The 16,911-nt window shown below is 34.3% G+C and overlaps 1 long non-coding RNA gene across 1 annotated transcript; it reads left to right on the top strand.

Moving 5' to 3' along the window:
• The first annotated feature begins 5,216 nt into the window (after positions 1-5,216).
• On the top strand, positions 5,217-6,713 carry LOC143056392 (uncharacterized). The gene is made up of 2 exons (XR_012972320.1): positions 5,217-5,648; positions 6,277-6,713. It is a non-coding gene; the product is annotated as an uncharacterized LOC143056392 (long non-coding RNA).
• Positions 6,714-16,911: the final 10,198 nt, after the last annotated feature.

A 16,911-nucleotide genomic window follows, 5' to 3' on the forward strand; every position in this document is an offset into this window, starting at 1 on the left:
ATGGTCCGGAACATATACATAACGGCATTTAAAAAATGTATATAAAAAACCACGCAGCATAAAAATAAGAATTCAAGAATACCAAGTGGTTTTAATCGAAATAAAATCATTTTTGCAACCAAAAGTATGAGGTTTTTGTTAAAAAAATATCCATGAAACTATATGAAATTATGCATATTTTATCTAGATTAGACTTGAGCTTTGTAATTAGCGTATGAAATAATTTCCCACAACTAATACAGAATTATTATATTTAAGTTGGAGATAACTTTTTCTCGTTGCATTTTCTTCTACTATATGGACAGCTACAAAGAAAACTTAGGTATTGGACAAACTGTTTTTGTTTGAGCACGTTAAATTAAATATTGGAGGTGGCATTGACCCAAATACCAGTATTTTCAAAGCACCAATTACTGGTGTAGATCATTTCGACGCCATTGTCATGAGTCACCATGGCGAGGATATGGAAACCAAAATAGTTAAGAATGGAAATGGGCTCGCCATACTGTATTCCGGTAATGGTGACACTTGGGGTGTAGGCATGCAGTCGGTAGTGATCCAGATGAATGCAGGAGATGATGTTTGGGTTAGAGTTCTGGACAATCTACATATTAATGACAGAAATATTCGTGTTTTTGGAAGTCTTTGGTCCTCTTTCTCTGGTTTTTTGGTTCAATAAATGAGTCCTCATATATAGCTTTATGTCCTTGCTAGGCTTTACCTTTGGTTCAGTATGTTTGTATTATTATGAAATATTGGATTTTTAAATACATCTTGGCTTCGAGCCTTACTTAAAAGAATTTAAATGTTGAAAGGTTGATCAGGGAAATAAAATTGATATGAGCATTTACTACATTTGAAGATAAATTCAAAAGCAGTTTACTGAAATGCTAAAAGATGTTACCCCTGAATAATAGAATAATGACAAAGGATAAACTGCAATGATAGTCATAAATCCCAGTTTGAATTTTTCCATCTGTGTCAAATTTGAGAATTAGTTGAGGAAAATGTAGTCCTTAATGTCAAGTCCTCTACGATATATGAAAATGTAGAGCACTAGTATTGATTGACTTCGCTTTTTTTTGGCCAAACATTTTTTGAAGTTTGTGTCCTTAACGCTCTCCAGCTTCGTATATATTTGGCCTTTGAATTTTTTTTTATTCGAGCTTCACTGATAAGTCTTTTACAGACAAAACGCGCATCTTACGTACAAAATTTAGATCCCCCATTACTGGACATAACAAATGTTCTCGTAAGTGTTGACGTGAAATTTAAATTAAAAAAAAAAAGACGAAAATTTAGATCACCTGTTACTGGTCATCACAAATGTCCTCGTAAAATGTTGACGTAAAAATTAATTCAAAAAAGATGAAAAAGCAACCTATGTTTTATTTACCATTTGTTATCTAAAAAAGGCCCTCTCATGTCGTTACTTTTGAGCACCATGCGCTTTTAAGCCTTTCAAACAATAGGTTTACACATATATATTTGCTTCTCAAGAGAAATCGCTTACATTTTGTATTACAATATATAAAGTATATATAATAATCATGTCACTTTTTGTTGGTTATTTTTATAAATTTCCTGTTACAAAACTTTGAATTTTTCAAAAAACTAAGGATTTTCTTATCCCAGAAATAGATTACCGTAGACGTATTTGGCACAACTTGTTGGTGAATTTTCGGTCCTCAATGCTCTTCAACTGTGTACTTGTTTGGTTTTATAACTTTTTTGATCTGAGCGTCACTGATGAGTCTTATGTAGACGAAACGTGCGTGTATTGTTCAAGGTCGCTGGCACTGTTTACTGACAATTTATTTCACAAGGAAAGGCTTATTATACACAAGAGATAAGGAATTGTCTGAATACAACTATCTTTGGCATTGTTAAAAGACTATAAACTGTTACAAAATGTTGCTAAATAAATTATTCTTGGTTTGTATCGTCTTGATATGTCCGGTGATTGTTTTTTGTTTTAACATAAACCACGGCCGACACTCGGCTAACCGAGAGATTGGTCGGTTAATCTATATTGAGTATGCGGCTATATGGGAGATTGGTCTGTTAATCGGGTTGGTTATACGTCTGTTAAGAGTAAAACGCACAATTTAATGATAAACTGTATCAAATATACAGATTTTTGGCATATTATAAGAACCAAATCAAAAAAAGAAAAGTGTCTGACAAAATGATATCTATCATAGAACATTTTCCACTTGTAAAAACATTTCATAGTCTACGCAGTTTTCAGTAAAATTAAAAGGCGTCGCGCAAGTATGCAGTATTTATGCTTATACGCATAGGAATTTTTTAATAAAAGTCGAAACAAACAATTTTAGATATCATTTAAAGGACACAAAATAGTACTTTGGGGCTAAAAAACAAATTTGCATTGGTGAATATTTCATAATTGTAATATAACGTGAATATTACCACGTTTTAGTGAAAATTATGGGAATAAAGTCTGTTAATGGGTTAGACAATTGAAATTGTGTCAGTTAAGAGTTATTTAGCCACAGTTATTTTTGCTACCTTTATATTTTCCCATAGAAAAAGTTAAGAATGAGATGTTCCTAAGTAATAAAAAAATGATAATACGGTGCAACAGTATCCTACGGAAGCGAATTAGCGCCAAACATTTTTTTTTAAATTTTTCTTCCTACATGTATATTTGCGTTACAACGCAAACTTCAAATATCTTGATTGCAATTGTTCATTAAGTTTTGTAAAAATGATGTCCGTCTGTCATTCATTTCGGTTGTGATTTACTAGTAAGAGCATTTTTATTTTGACTTTCTTTGCATTTTATTGAAGGGTGTCACTTCAATATAGCGTGATATAAATTGGCCGCTGGAATATGCATGAATTTATTATTAATGTTTTCAATCAGCCTCAATTTTTGTGTATGTTCAAAGTAGTACGTTCTCAAATCCGACTGAAAGTGTCTTTCTAATACAACACAGGGTACCGGTAAAATAAATATAAACTGTAATCTGTCCAGTGCATATAACGTGTTGTCATTCTCATATGCACATGATATTTGTCACTGGACGAAAAACCCTAATTCGTAAGCAATAAATAAAATAGTCACAATATGGGTACATCATAAAATTGAGAATGGAAATGGGGAATGTGCCAAAGAGACAACAACCCGACCATAGAAAAAAACAACAGCAGAAGGTCACCAACAGGTCTTCAATGTAGCGAGAAATTCCCGTACCCGGAGGCGTCCTTCAACTGGCCCCTAAACAAATATATACTAGTTCAGTGATAATGAACGCCATACTAATTTCCAAATTGTACACAAGAAACTAAAATCAAAATAATACAAGACTAACAAAGGCCAGAGGCTCCTGACTTGGGACAGGCGCAAAAATGCGGCGGGGTTGAACATGTTTGTGAGATCTCAACCCTCCCCCTATACCTCTAGCCAATGTAGAAAAGTAAACGCATAACAATACGCACATTAAAATGCAGTTCAAGAGAAGTCCGAGTCTGATGTCAGAAGATGTAACCAAAGAAATCAGTCATCATCGTATCACAATTTTAAAAGGAACAATTTAACAGAACACAAAAACATCTACTATCTACGAACACATTCATTGATTTGAGTGTCTGACATCAGAACATTTTATACGTCACATAAATATGGCGTTCAATGTGCATACAAACGATTTTAAAATTTTACATAGGCAATGTTAGTCATTCTCAAGAAGTAAATGGAAAGGAGCGAATGCAGCTACATTTGGTCATCTTAAGTTTTAATACATTTTATTCCGTTTAGTTCCTTTCTTCATAAGTGTAGAGGAGAACGGCAGTTGTCCGCATGTAAACTTCTAGCATTTGTCACCAATATGAGTACATCGCAATCCGTTACTGTTTCAACACCCAGGGGTGTTTCATGTGTGTATTCTTAAACAATTATTATTTTTTCTCTCTTTTTTTAGCAATGCATCACTCTCTACTGTCCTTACCTATTATTCTATATTCTACTACTCCATCCAGATTATCGTGTATACCATGATGTTGTTTATTTCTGTATTCCTTAAATTGTTATGTCACGTTTCTTCCGTGACGTTTTTTCTCTTTACCTTTTATTTATCTTACTCGTTATTCTTTCTCTATTCTTTATATTTTAGCATCCCAATATATTTTACTTACTGATGTTTAGTTACATTACGACGTTTATCTCTGATTTATATACTGGTTACCAATGTAGATGACAAGTTGGTGTCATGCATGACAATTAAACAGAATCCACATGACATATGCGACCACTCTTGGATGAAATTAACATTACTTTAATATAACACTTTTTGAAACCGTTTTTATCAATTTTCTATTTCCATTGTTTAAATTGTTCATTGTTCACAGTGGCGGATCCAGCCATTTAAAAAAAGGGGGGGGGGGTCCCAACCCAGAGTAAAAAGGGGGGGTTCCAACTATATGCTCCCATTCAAATGCATTGATCGGCAAAAAAAGGGGGTTCCAACCCCCGGAACCCACCCCCCTGGATCCGCCACTGGTTCATGTGTTGTTTCCGTATATTTTATGTTTCATTGCTCATGTGTTGTTTTCGTATATTTTAGCCGCTCGTCTTGAGCCTACCCATTTGATCCGATAACACCCCATATAGCAATAAAATTATACTTTTATTGCCATTCATAACTCTTAACAGACCAATTAACAGACCGGGTTTTATACATCCGACCCATTGACAGACTAAGTTTTAATTAAAGATTGATTTATGTCACCAAAATACAGATTTTTTGTGAAGATTTTTAACACAATGATTTCAGTATGGTAAACAAACATAATGCCTGTCTTTTTTCGATGTTTAAAATATTGCATGCACGTAAATTCAACCAACGTGTCATTTTGTGTACAGTTTGTGTGTGTAAAATGTGTATAAATTTATTGATGAGTAACCCACCTTTTCATTTTATAGATCGTACATTGAAGCTAGAAAAATAATAATTACACCACTGGATTCAGTACATTAAATTGTTTTGTTAGACATTAATATTTTTTATGATAAACATATATTTAAAAAGTTATACAGTGAAACATGCTGAACTTTCAATGATTTTCTCGATAACACCTGATTAACAGACTTTAGCCAACCCGATTAACAGACCAACCGCCGATATAGCCTCATACTCAATATAGATTAACCGACCAAACTCTCGGTTAGCCGAGTGTCGGCCGTGTAAACGATGGATTGTCAAAATCACCTTTAGACATGTCCGAGACTGTGGCAAAAATAATGGAGGACAATCAGTTCTTTAAATCGCAGTTTAAAATTATGTCAGATGAAATGGAGCAATATAAATCAAGGATTAACATACTAGAAAATGAACTTGCATTTACTAACCGTGATCTTGATTTAGCGAAGCAGAATGCAAAAGATACAAAAAATCGAGTAGAAGGGTTAGAACGCGAACTTATGTTTACAACAGAAATGTCTAAAACAAGTGATGAAATCTCAAAGTTTGATAAAGACGGTTCAGTGAGTCCTTTTCAATCTAATAGAGTATATATCAATGTAAAAAACGGAAGTGATAACGGATACGAAAACGATTCGGAATACCAAGAATTCAATTTGCCTGACAATAATAATATTTCAAAGGATATTAAGAGGATATTGGGTAAGTCCGTGTATTTTTGGTGTTATGATATATCATTTTTGTATGAATTGAAAAGAAAAATTGAAAGGGTTATAAGTTTAGAATATGCATTAGGATAGATTGTTTGGTCAATATATACCAATAAAACTCGAATAATAGACCTTATACCTTTACATTCAAGAAGGACTCATTATAAAAAATCTGTTGCACTATTTAACATATACGATAAAATTAAAACAAAAGTTAATTACGCAAATAACATTTAAAAACCCGAATTATTTTAAAACATCAAGCAGTATGATATGAAACATTAAGGACTAATTTTGTGTATCAAAATCACCCCTAGTTTTTGGTGGGTTTCGTGATGTTTATTCTTTAGTTTTCTATGTTGTGTCATGTGTACTATTTTTGTCTGTTTGTCTTTTTCATTTTTAGCCATGACGTTGTCAGTTTTTTTCGATTAATGAGTTTGACTATCCCTTTGGTATCTTTCATCCCTCTTTTATCAGGATTTGCGAATAAAATATGAAATATGAGGAAGACATAAAATTATACTCAGTCCAAGACTTGAGTTCTGATAAAAACACCACAATCGTAGAGAAAAAATTTCCACAAATCATTTAGAAATATTTTCATGATTTTATTTCAGTTCATGGCAGCTCACCGCCGGTTGTTGCATTTTCTTCCACAATGGACAGCCACAAAGAAAACTTAGGGATTGGACAAACAGTTTTGTTTGAGCACGTAATAACTAATTTTGGAGGTGGATTTGACTCAAACACCAGTACTTTCAAAGCGCCAATTGCTGGTGTTTATCATTTTGATGCCATCATAATGAGTCATTCTGGAGAAGACATGGAAACCGAAATAGTTAAAAATGGGAATGCCCTTGTCAGACTGTATTCCGGAAACGGGGATACTTGGGGTGTTGGCATGCAGGCGATAGTAGTCCAGATGAATGTAGGAGATGATGTTTGGATTAGAGTTATGAACAATCCACCTATTAATAACGGAAATATTCGTGTTTATGGAGAACGTTGGTCTTCTTTCTCTGGATTCTTACTTTAATAAATGAGCTATAATGCACAGCTTTAGTTCTTACAGTCTACCAATTGTTGACTGGTGTATCCAATTTTTCTTTACAATTTTGCTTATTATGTCTGTTTGTTTTGCTCACATATTGTTATAAATACAATGGTAATTCTATGCGACTGTCATGCAAGTAAAAGGTATAGCTAGCTATACAACCACCACTTTATAAATAAGTAAATGCATGTGCCTAGGTAAAAATATGACAGTTGTTTTCCTTTCGTTTGATGTGTTTCAGCTTTTGATATTGCCACTTTGGGATACCATAAAGCATATTTTGTTAATAGTGAACAAAAGGGTAAAACATGCTACACAGAAGAACAAGTGATCAGTATGCTGGCGTTTCTTATCGACAACATATTTGTTGAATTTGAAGGTAGACTATTCAACAAATTGTCGGCATTCCAATGGGAACGGACTTTGTGCCTCTCCTTGCTGACCTCTTCTTAATTTAATATGAATCGAAGTTCCTTCAGACGCTTGTCAAAAAAAAAAGAAGATCAAAGAAACCAGATTAATCAATTTCTCTGATTTATGATTGGGTTCCATGAATATATCCCCCAGAACTAGAAATTAAGGAATCAACAGACACGGCTTTTTCCGCCTCATTTTTAGCATTATACCTCGAATTTGACATACACAGTCATCTCAGAACCAGAAACTAACCCATACGAGACAATTTTAATTTTGAAATTATCAATTTCCCCCATCTTAGTAGCAACATGCCAACTTCACCTGCATATGGGATTTACATTTCCCAACTTCTTCGGTATTCAAGAGTTTGCAGCTATTACTCAGACTTTGTAAAACGTTACCAGTGTGAGCAGAAAGTTGATAAACCAGAGGTATGTCAAAGAACGTCTTGTCCTTTTTCTAAAAAAAAATGATCATCGGAAGGTATCAAGACCTTGTTGGTGAATATTCTGTATCAACTTAACAAATAATACACGATGGTCTTGAATTATAGATTCTGCATACTGACGTTGTTCATCATCTTAATAACTTGTTATTGTGTTTGATTATTTGTCTTTTCCTTTGGTGATATCCATTTTTGTTATTGTTCTATGATAATATTTGCATTTTTGTCTTTCATATTTGCTAATGCTTTGTCTATATGCCCTTTTGTGTTTTTTTGATACATAATTACGTGGCTCTTTTTATAAGAGGAAATTTTCAATAAACATAAAGAAAAGCGGCAAGAAGACAAGGTAAATTTCTAATTTACATTCTGCTGGGGATATGCCTAAAAGAACTAGAGACTATATTCTGTTCATACTTTGAACGACAAAATTATTTTATATATCTACCTGATTCTAATCAACTGATGTACGTCAAACACGCGATTCTACGTCAGATTTAATGTAAATCTAACCATGTGCCTGTCAGGGTAATGATTCGGTCCCAGTACTTAAAATCGTTCAATCCTTTATAGTTGGATTTAACATACATAAATAAAATAAAAAAATAAAAAAACAATGAATGAAATTGTTAAATAATATAACCAGCTCAGGAGTCAGCACTTCGGTGTTGAAATGAATATCAATTATATGGTCATTTTAAGAAATGAACTGTTTGCAAAAGTTTGAATTATTCGAAATACTAAAGATTTTCTTATCCCAAGCATAGATTACCTTAGCCGTATTTGGCACAACGTTTTGGAATTTTGAGTCCTCATTGCTCTTCAACTTTATACTTATTTGACTTTCCAACTATTTTGATCTGAGTGTCACTGGTGAGTCTGATGAAGATTAAACACGCGTCTGTTGTCTCAAATTATAAGCCTGGTACCTTTGTTGATGGGCGTGAGGGTAAGCCTGGTACCTTTGATAACTATTTGTCGGTTGACTGTTTTTTGTTTTAACATAAACGACGGATTGTCAAATCACCTCTAGACATTTCCGAGATTGTTGCGAAAATATTGGAGGACAATCAGTTCTTTAGATCACAGTTTAAAATTCTGTCGGACGAAATGGTGCAATACAAATTAATGATTACCATACTAGAACGTGAACTTGCATTTTCCAATCGTAATCTTATATTAACAAAGCAGAATGAAATAGTTACCAATAATCGAGTAAAAATCTTAGAACGCAAACTTGAGTTAACACATAAATTTCTTAAACAAGTGCTGAAATTCCAAAGTATAATGACAACCATTCAGTTAGCGATTCTAAGACATGCCAATGTGATAATAGAAGTGATAATGAATTTGAAAAGGAATCGCTTGATAAACACCAAAGATTCAATTTGCCTGATAATAATGAAATTTCAAAGGATATTAAGCGGATTTTGGGTAAGTCCTTGACTGAACTTTGTGTTATGATATATTATTTTTGTATAAATTGTAAAGAAAAATTGAAAGAGTTATAAGTTCAAAATATAAGTAAGAATAGATTGTTTGTTCATATTATATCAATTAGACTCAAGAAAAAAAATATAGACGTTATCTTTACGTTCAAGAAGAACTCATCCGCAAAATGTGTTACTTATTTAGCAGATACGATAACATTAAAAAAAATATTTCGTAAATAACATTTAAAAAGCTAACTAATTTTAGAATACCAAGCAGTTTTAATTTAACCATTAAGGTGCTGAAGAAGTCCTTTCTAGTATGCAACTGTCGTCGATTGTTTTCTTTCATCCAACCCCAGTGTTCATAACTTGGTACATGTACATGTCGAATACATAAATCGGGCTGAGCCCAAACTTGCCCTCCTTAATATGCTTCTTAATGTCTTAATTCCTTAATATGTTTAACCCCGCCGCATTTTTGCGCCTGTCCCAAGTCAGGAGCCTCTGGCCTTGGTTAGTCTTGTATTATTTTAATTTTAGTTTCTTGTGTACAATTTGGAAATTAGTATGGCGTTCATTATCACTGAACTAGTAATTATTTGTTAAGGGCCAGTTGAAGGACGCCTCCGGGTGCGGGAATTTCTCGCTACATTGAAGACCTGTTGGTGACCTTCTGCTGTTGTTTTTTTCTATGGTCGGGTTGTTGTCTCTTTCAAGTTGGCACATTCCCCATTTCCATTTCAATTTTATTCTCTTTGGATGCGCTCCGGAAAAAAACCTCTTGTAGGCGGAACTGCATCACAATGCCGCTCCTTCCTGGCTAACAATGTACATCATACCTCGTTAATAGCAAATGTTGATGTTGTTCTGTCATACATGATGCAAACAAATGCTTCTGTTATGTCCATGTATGTGTCTTTATACTTCAGCGTAGAAAAAAACGTCCCTTACATCTTGAAAAACTTCCCATGTCATCCAAACTGACCAATTCCCTTTCCCACGAAAATCCGACAAAGTGTCACATCCACTGAATGCATGGACGAAAGAAATAGCGTAGCTACACGAGGACCATACGCATTTGATATGTCACGTACAGGAAGCCATCAAAAGTCTTCATTCCTGCCACCACCTATCCACAGTTTGATAAAATTACCGTTTTACAACATTTTTCATAATCATGCCGAACATGGACAAACATTCGTGTATCTGCTTCTCCGTGATTATAAGGGGGTAGCTGGAAAGTATCCTTATAGGAATTGCAAAGAACATTTTCACCATGAGTAAAATTTGGACTGCCACTGGAAAATGAGGGTATATTGGATAGGGACAGAAATTTTGCCTTGCAACAGGCCGCCTACGGACCCCTCAAAGAGTTGTTTCAAGGGTTCTTAACGTGCAAAGAGCGTGGCACTCTCCTTACACGAGGCATCGGATTTAACGTCCCCAATCTGACCGGACGTGACTGCGAACTTGATACATCCCGCACAGCCAAACGGACGCCCCACTTCGGCAAGCGTTTTACTGCCGGTCGGAAGAAGACCAAGTGACCATATATCTATTTCCCAGTCACCCTTGGGGGTGAACAAAATAGAAGTGGTAATGGATACGCAAAAGATTCGGTTTTCCAAGAATCCAATTTGCCTGACAATAGTGATACTTCCGAGGATATCAAGCGACTTTTGGGTATGTTCTAGTATTATATTTCGTGTAATATATGTAGCTTGTTATTTTTTTAAAGGGTGATAAATGTTTGGTATACACCAGAATATCTAGTTTGGTCACGGTTTACACTACACTACAAAAGCGTCGTTAGAATATGTATTATCCTTTTGGATATAATTGCAAATGACAAATGACCATTTCCATTACTTTATTAAAACCTGTCCGCTAGGCTACTTATTATACCTTTTCACGTTGTTGTTATCATTTGTGTTATGTCACAAGTATTATTTTACTTATTTGTCTACAAAGAATTAGTAATTAAAACCCCGTACAATCATTGTCAGGAAGTATTATCTATAATGAAGTCTTGCACAGTGTTAATATCTTTTAAATCAAACTAACAAAAAGTGTTGATTTTGATAAAAAGAACTCCCATACCACACAAAACATGTGTATACATAACGGCATTTAAAACATGTATATAAAAAAACCATGCAGCATAAAAATAAGAATTCAAGAATACCAAGTGGTTTAAATCGAAATAAAATCATTTCTGCAACCAAAACTATGAGGTTTTTGTTAACAAAATATCTATGAAACTATATGAAATGATGCATATTTTCTCCAGATTAGGCTTGAGCTTTGTATTTAGCGTATGAAACAATTTCCCACAACTAATACATAGTTATTCTATTTCAGTTGAAGATAACTTTCCTCTGGTCGTTGCATTTTCTTCTACTTTAGACAGCCACAAAGAAAACTTAGGTATTAGACAAACAGTTTTGTTTGAGCACGTTATAACAAATATTGGAGGTGGCCTTGACCCAAACACCAGTATTTTTAAAGCACCAATTACTGGTGTATATCATTTTGACGCCATTGTCATGAGTCACCATGGCGAGGATATGGAAACCGAAATAGTTAAGAATGGAAATGGGCTCGTCAGACTGTATTCCGGTAATGGTGACACTTGGGGTGTATGTATGCAGTCGGTAGTGATCTACATGAATGCAGGAGATGATGTTTGGGTTAGAGTTCTGAACAATCCACATATTAATGACGGAAATATTCGTGTTTTTGGAAGTCTTTGGTCCTCTTTCTCTGGCTTTTTGGTTCAATAAATGAGTCCTCATATACAGCTTTATTTCCTTGCTAGGCTTTACTTTTGCTTCAGTATGTTTGTATTATTATGAAATATTGGATTTTTAAATACATCTTGGCTTCGACCCTTACTTAAATTACCTTAGCTGTATTTGGCAAAACTTTTAGGAATTTTGGTCCTCAATGCTCTTCAAATTCGTACTTTATTTGACCTTTTTGACATTTTTGGATTCGAGCGTCACTGGTGAGTCTTTTGTAGACGAAACGCTCGTCTGGCGTATATACTAAATTTAGTCCTGGTATCTATGATGAGTTTCTTTAAAAGAATTTTAATGTTGAAAGGTTGATCTGGGAAACAAAATTGATATGAGCATTTACTACATATAAAGATAAATTCAAAAGCAGTTTACTGAAATGCTTAAAGATGTTACCCTGAATAATAGAATAATGACAAAGGATAAACTGCACTGATAGTCATAGATCCAGGTTTGAATTCGTCCATCTGTATCAAATTTGAGAATAAGGAAAATGTAGTCCTTAATGTAAAGTCCTCTACGATATATGAAAATGTAGAGCACTAGTATTGATTGGCAGGTACTCCTCAATAAACCTAAATATTATTTCATCGTACATGACGAGATAGAGCAGATTCTGTTTAACGTTGACTTCGTTTTTTTGGGGGGTCAAACCTTTTTCGAATTTTGTGTCCTTAACGCTCTCCAGCTTCGTATATATTTTGCCGTTGAAATTTTTTTTTATTCGAGCTTCACTGCTAAGTCTTTTACAGACGAAACGCCCAATTTACGTACAAAATTTAGATCCCCCATTACTGGACATCGTGTTGCTTATGTGATAAAAAATCCGGTAAATAGTCTAATACGGTAGGTCTCATTCATGAAAGGGAAGGGGATTGTAGTTAAGACGTAAGGGACATATCCGATATCATTTGTGAAACGGTTATTCCATAACGGTCAACAAACTCGTGATGGCGTCCGTAAAATGTACGAATGGATTATTTCAACTTTACCATTTGGAACTCTTGGTTTAATAGCTTCCTTGTGAGCAGCAACCCTCTTTCAAGAAAATCATGATAGGAAATGCAAGCACGAGAATATCGTATCAATTGGGAGATATATACCCCGTATGCAGGTGCTGCTGGAATGTTGCTACTTAGAAATGGAAAGTTCACAATTGGAAAGCTGAAATCATATCTTTTGTTGTAAAGTTTTGTTTTCAACCGACCCTTATTGTCAATTTCTAGATGTAAGTCCAGATATTAGGCCGACTTAACTGTATCTGTAGTATCTTTTTTTTCTAGTTCGATGGGATAGATGCATTCCACATAGTCACCAAATTTTGAATTATTTAGTGAAAGAACATCATCTATATAGCGGAAAGTAGAGTTAAAGGATATTGCTAACGTCTCATCTCTCTTCCTAAGAAGTTCCTACATGAAGTATATATAAAAATCATGTCACTTTTTGTTGGTTATCTTAATAAATTTCCTGTTACAAAACATTGAATTTTTTAAAAAACTAAGGATTTTCTTATCCCAGGAATAGGTTTACGTAGACGTATTTGGCACAACTTGTGGAATTTTCGGTCCTCACTGCTCTTCAACTTTGTACTTGTTTGGCTTTATAACTATTTTGATCTGAGCGTCACTGATAAGTCTTATGTAGACGAAACGTGCGTCTGCCGTACTAAATTATAATCCTGGTACCTTTGATAGCTATTTGTATTGATCAAGGTCGCTGGCACTGTTTACTGACAATTGATTTCACAAGGAAATGCTTATTATACACAAGAGATAAGGAATTGTCTGAATACAACTATATGGTATTGTTAAAAGACTATAAACTGTTACAAAATGTTGCTAAATAAATTATTCTTGGTTTGTTTCGTCTTGGTATGTCCGGTGATTGTTTTTTGTTTTAACATAAACAATGGATTATTTAATTTACCTCTAGACATGTCCGAGACTGTGGCGAAACTATTAGAGGACAATCAATTCTTTAAATCGCAGTTGAAAGTCATGTCAGACGAAATGGGGCAATGTAAATCGAGGGTACAAGTACTAGAAAGTGAACTTGCATTTACTATCCATGATCTTGAATTAACAAAGCAGAAAGCAAAATATACCAATAATCGAGTAAAAGTGTTAGAACGCGAACTTCTGTTAACTAAGGAATTGTCTGACAAAAGTGCTGAAATTCCAAAGTTTGACAAAGACCATTCAGTGAGTCCTTCCCATTCAAGACTTCAATTTGCATGACAATAGTGAAATTTCAAAGGATGTTAAGCGGATATTGGGTCCTTGTAATGAATTTCGTGCTATAGAATATTGCTTTTGTATACATTGTTAAGAACAGTTCAAAAGGGTTATAAGTTCATTATATGCATAATGATATATTGATGGGTCACATTATACGTATTATATAATCTCAAAATTATAGACCTTATATCTTTTCATTCAGGAAGAACTCATCCAAAATATGTTTTATACTATTCAGCATATATGATAACATTAACAAAAGGATTAACAAATAACATTTAAAAATACCAAACAGTTTTAATTGAACCTTTAACAGGTAGGGAACACTACCTTATATGGCAATGCATAAATTAGCATATTTATGTTCTCGCACATGTAACTGTTTATTTACGTGTGACGCAATTTATTTTTACCTGGGTTTTTGACCAATCCACTTAATGAGTAACAATGCATGATGGACTACTACGTGATTCCAATCAAACAAGAACACGTGTTATTTACTAAAATACAACACATTTTTTCGTGCAATGCGGGATTAACAATTTTGCTTAATTTTTCATTTTTTGTATCTATATGTATAGTTCGTGATATGCTCAGATTAACGAAAAGTTTTTTCTATGCGAAAAAACAAGTGTTTGAATTACCCGAAATATAGCCATAAATATGTTTGGTGACGACACGGAGATTTCATGTATTTGTCCACCAGACAGCAACAAAACAACAGTTATAAACACAATTACCCTTTTGACAAACTTAGTTTAGTAGATTGCGTCTTGGATGGAAAGAGATCTCATTTGGCACTCATACCTTATCTTCTTCTTTATATATACAAAGCACGTTTTTAGAAAACTTAAAAGGTAATATAGCATCCTATATGATCCACAGGGTTTAGATAATTTGAGATATTGCACATACGTCAAAAGGACAGTAGCCGAACGATAAAAATACCTCTGAGGTATATTTTGGGATAAATACGCAACCGACGGATTTTATCAATGGATGAAATTATACAAAATATGTTTAAGCTTTTTACCATACAAAATTGAGAATGGAAACAACCATTGAGCAGACAGCAGCCGAAAGCCAACAATGGGTCTTCAATACAGCGAGAATCTCCGCACCCGGAGGAGTCCTTTAGCTGGCACAAATATGGTTACTAGTTCAGTGACAATGGACGCCATACTAAACCCCGAATTATACACAAGCAACTAAGATTAAAATCAGTCAAGTCTATCAAAGGCCAGATGCTCACGACTTGCAGCGAGGTTGAACGTGGTTTTTTTTTTTATCTCAACGTCCCCCTATAAATCTATCCAATGTAGTGAAAACAAGCACACAGCAATATGCACAGTAAAATTCAGTGAGAGAGAAGTCCGAGCCAGAATAGGTAACAAACGAAACTATTGGTAAACAAAATGACAATCATACATAAATTAACAAAGGACTACTAGCAGTTATTTACATGCCAGCTCCAGACCTCAATTACAGCCGATTTCATTGAGTGTGTAATGAAAGGTAGAATCCTTTGTAAGCTTGCTTGTTAACTGAGCCGTAAAGTCGTTATTATTTAAGGTGTACTACCCTCCTTTCGAATTAGTTAAGTCTTACAGACATGTAAGTTGGCTATAATCAGACTTGTCTACTCTTAAAGGATGGCAGTTTACCTAACCTGAAATTGGCTGTAAACTGATTGCAAGATAATGTCTTCATAACTCGAATATCCAGCACAATTCTTACCGACTTTTATAACACTTATTTTAGCATACTGAATATTATGATGTTCTTACTTATAGTTCAGGTCCTGATAAAAAAAAATACACATCCAGTACAGATAGACGAGTTTCTGTGCCAGTTTTCTTGTTTTTCGATGCAGAAATGTTTTTAAAATGACATTATACATGTTTAAAGAGCTCTAAACATTTACCATCTGGAGAGTGGTCACTGAAATTTCACTGTTTCACGCCGTGAAATTAGTGCACAGGTAACATGCATAGCTATGGAACAAACCAGTTCAACTGCTTTTACAAGGCGAAAAAAAGTCGAATTGCGAAGCCCGTAAACAATACATTTTTAATCTGAGCATGCAAATTGAAGATTATGTTACATATATTTCAATAAACATATTCGCAGAACAAAAAGATTTGTTTTGAGAATCCCAGACACTATATTAGATTTCACTTTTTCCACTAATTCTACGTGTTTTCAAGCGATAGTAAACTTGTAGTAGCCTACAATGCATTGTAGTTCATTGAGTCGATTGGTCAGTTTTTCAAGACCATCTTGGCCTTGTGTTTGGGAAATTACTATGCAAATATATTCTGACGTCAGGAAATATAGAGTTCTCGACCTGTTTAAGGATTTTTCAGGATTTTGTGTATTCAAATTCATCATGATTTCCGAGTACAATAAGTAGATATAATATGATTACGCTACATTGAAGACTTCAGTTCTGCAAAACACCCCATACCCGAAGAGAACATTTTTTACAAATCATTAAGAAATATTTTGATAATTTTATTTCAGCTGATCGCGGCTTACCGCCTGTTGTTGCATTTTCTTCCACAATGGACAGTCACAAAGAAAACTAAGGGATTGGACACGAAATAACCAATGCTGGAGATGGATTTGACCCCAAAACCAGTATTTTAAAGCTCCAATTACTGGTCTTTATCATTTTAACGTGATAATCATGAGTCACCATGGAAAGGACATGGAAACCGAAATAGTTAAGAATGGAAAAAACCTTCTCAAAGGTTATTTCGGAAACGGGGATACTTGGGGTGTTGGCACGCAGGCAATAGTAGTCCAGATGAATGCAGGAGATAATGTTTGGATTAGAGTTTATGACAATGCAAACGCTAATGA

Source organism: Mytilus galloprovincialis, chromosome 13, assembly GCF_965363235.1.
Source record: "Mytilus galloprovincialis chromosome 13, xbMytGall1.hap1.1, whole genome shotgun sequence".
Lineage (NCBI taxonomy): Eukaryota > Metazoa > Mollusca > Bivalvia > Mytilida > Mytilidae > Mytilus > Mytilus galloprovincialis.